The sequence below is a fragment of the Gossypium arboreum genome, chromosome 2 (genome assembly GCF_025698485.1).
Source record: "Gossypium arboreum isolate Shixiya-1 chromosome 2, ASM2569848v2, whole genome shotgun sequence".
Lineage (NCBI taxonomy): Eukaryota > Viridiplantae > Streptophyta > Magnoliopsida > Malvales > Malvaceae > Gossypium > Gossypium arboreum.
The window spans coordinates 85,175,061-85,177,898 of NC_069071.1; the positions used below are offsets into that span (position 1 = coordinate 85,175,061).

At 40.1% G+C, this 2,838-nt stretch overlaps 1 non-coding gene across 1 annotated transcript; it reads left to right on the forward strand.

The window, feature by feature from the left end:
• Positions 1–2,400: 2,400 nt before the first annotated feature.
• LOC128289905 (small nucleolar RNA R71) lies at positions 2,401–2,507 on the forward strand. The gene has a single exon (XR_008279546.1). It is a non-coding gene; the product is annotated as a small nucleolar RNA R71 (small nucleolar RNA).
• Positions 2,508–2,838: the final 331 nt, after the last annotated feature.

Sequence of the window (2,838 nt, forward strand, 5' to 3'; positions counted from 1 at the left end):
CAGCCAAATAAATGAAAAATAGCATAAAATTAGTGAAATAAATGAAGGTAATAGGGAGGTAAGAATAGACAAACACAATAGTTCTTAGTGGAGGGAGGAGTTAGTTGTCTAAGGAGAGTTGTCGGTCGGCCACGAGCGTGGGAGTGAGGCGTGTGAAGAGGTTGTGGCGACCAGCCACGCCTGTGTTGTTTTGACAGATTTACCCACGGCCATGTCGCATGGCCGTGGCACCTTATCGACTCCCGTGTTAGGGAAACATTTTGCCCTATTTTCACACGGCCGTGTTGTCTTCCGTTGTATGGGCACGGCCTAAGGCACGCCCGTGTGCTTGGCCATGTGGTTCTGGGAAACCTGTGTTCAATGAATCAGTTAGTGAATTAAAGGTTAAAAACTAAAATTTAAAGAAGTCAACACCGTTAGTGCTCAGGTTTCCCTCCTAAGAAGCGTTTATTTATAGTTTAAGCTTGACTTACCTCTCTGTTGCGTGGTCGCGGTCGTGCGAGGAGTTTACACTCCTCATCCCTGCTATCAGTTTTATCAAAATAAGGTTTTACATAAGTACTATTTACCTTGAACGTACCAAATTTGGGATGAATTACCTCGACTGTGTCGTATGGGAAAATGCTAAGTACCGTAAGATGGATTTCTCCATTAGGTTCAGAGGTGGCAATCCGAGGGTCTGCTGCATCTAATAGTACTTTGTCTCTAACCTTAAGTTGATTTGGTTAAATATTGCGTGGTTTTGGTCTATCATGTGTTCTCAATTTCTGTGTCCATCGTTCATCTAGTTCCTCGACTTGTAGCCTTTGTTCTTCATAGATGGCTTCTTTGTTGTTATTTGAACAAGGCTCATGTATGTTTTTTGAACGTATTTCCTACAAAGAAGATTGAACCACATGATCAACATTAGTAGAATTTCGAGCCTGAAGAGTGATTGTTTCATCACCCACATGAAGTGTGAGTTCACCTGTACCAACATCAATCATAGTTCTAGCAGTTGCTAAAATGGGCCTTCCTAAAGTTAAAGGCACGTCACTATCCTTCTCTATGTCTAGAACAACAAAATCAACTGGGACAAAGTTTAATGAGTACATATTCAATAATACCCTTAGGAAATCTAACTATTTTGCCTGCTAACTGAATGCTCATCCTAGTTTGTTTAGGTTTCCCAATACCTAGTTGTTTAAACATTTTATAAGGCATAACATTGATACTAGCCCCTAAATCAGCCAAAGAATTATTAACATCTAAGCTACCTATTACACAAGGAATTCTAAAACTCCCTGGATCTTTTAATTTGTTGGCCAGCTTATTCTGTAGTATGGCTAAGCAAACTACATTTAACTCCACATGCGACGCCTCATCCAACTTCCGCTTATTTTTTAAAAGCTCCTTTAAGAATTTTGTTGCATCTAGCATCTGCGAAAGAGCTTCAATAAATGGTAAGTTAATATGTAATTTTTTTAATAATTTAAGGAATTTACCAAATTGTTCGTCTGTGCGGCCTTTCCTTGTCGCATTGGGGTATGGCACACAAGGTTTGTACTCTTTACTGACCAGTGTTTGTTTACTGTGGTCTACCTAACCTTTGCTTTTACTTACCACAATTCCTTGCCTTGGTTCTGGTTCAGGTTCAACTAACCCTTCCTAATCTTGAATGGTAATTGCATTGAGTTGTTCCCTTGGGTTAGATTCAGTGTTACTCGACAGGCTACCTTGTGGTTGTTCAAAAATCAATTTGGCGAGTTGGCCTATCTGAGTTTCGAGCCCTTGGATCGACGCTTGTTGATTCTTAAATGTTGTTTCAATAATCTAAAAGTGAGTTTCTGAACCGAGATAAACTTTATTAGCATCTCTTCAAGGTTCAGCTTCTTTTCCTGTTGGTAAGGTGGTTGTTGAAAACCCAGAGTATGTTGTGGCCTTTGGTTCCCTTGACCACCCCACGAGAAGTTAGGATGGTTCCTCCAACCTACATTATATGTGTTACTACATGGGTTATTTTGAGATCTAGAATTATTATTACCCATAAATTGAACTTGTTCCTCCTCGGTGCTAGGGTTGAAGCGTTGATATTCTGTGTATGCTCCTCCTCCATTTGAATCGTACCTCATCACTGGATGTACCTGAGTAGAACCACATAAACCATCAATCTTTTTGTTTAAGAGTTCTACCTGGTTAGATAGCATAGTAACCGCATCGAGGTTGAAAACATCGACTTCTTTCGTCGGCTTTGTTCTCATGACTTGCCACTGATAGTTATTTAGTGAGATCTCTTTAATAAATTCGTAAGCCACTTCTGGTGTTTTGTTATTTATAGTCCCACCAGCAGCTTCGTCGATAAGTTGCCTTGTTGAGGGGTTCACACCGTTGTAAAATGTTTGAACCTGCAACCATAAAGGTAACCCATGGTGAGGGAACCTTCTCAATAGGTCCTTGTATCTCTCCAATGCATCATAGAGTGTCTCTAGATTCATCTACACAAAAGAAGAGATATCATTCCTCAACTTAGTCGTTTTAGCTGGCGGAAAATATTTGAGTAAAAATTTTTCGGTCATTCGTTCCCAAGTAGTGATTGACCCTTGTGGTAACGAGTTCAACCACTGTTTAGCTTTGTTCCTCAACGAAAAGGGAAACAAACGAAGGCGAATGGCATCATCAGAAACACCATTGATCTTAAAAGTGTCGCAAAACTCTAAGAAATTCGCCAAATGAGCGTTTAGGTCCTCGTCCTGCAAACCGTCAAACTGAACAAACTGTTGGATGATTTGAAAGCTCAAAATTATTTGCAGCAACAGCAGGCCTAACTATACTTTACTCAGTTCATGTTAAAGTAGGTTT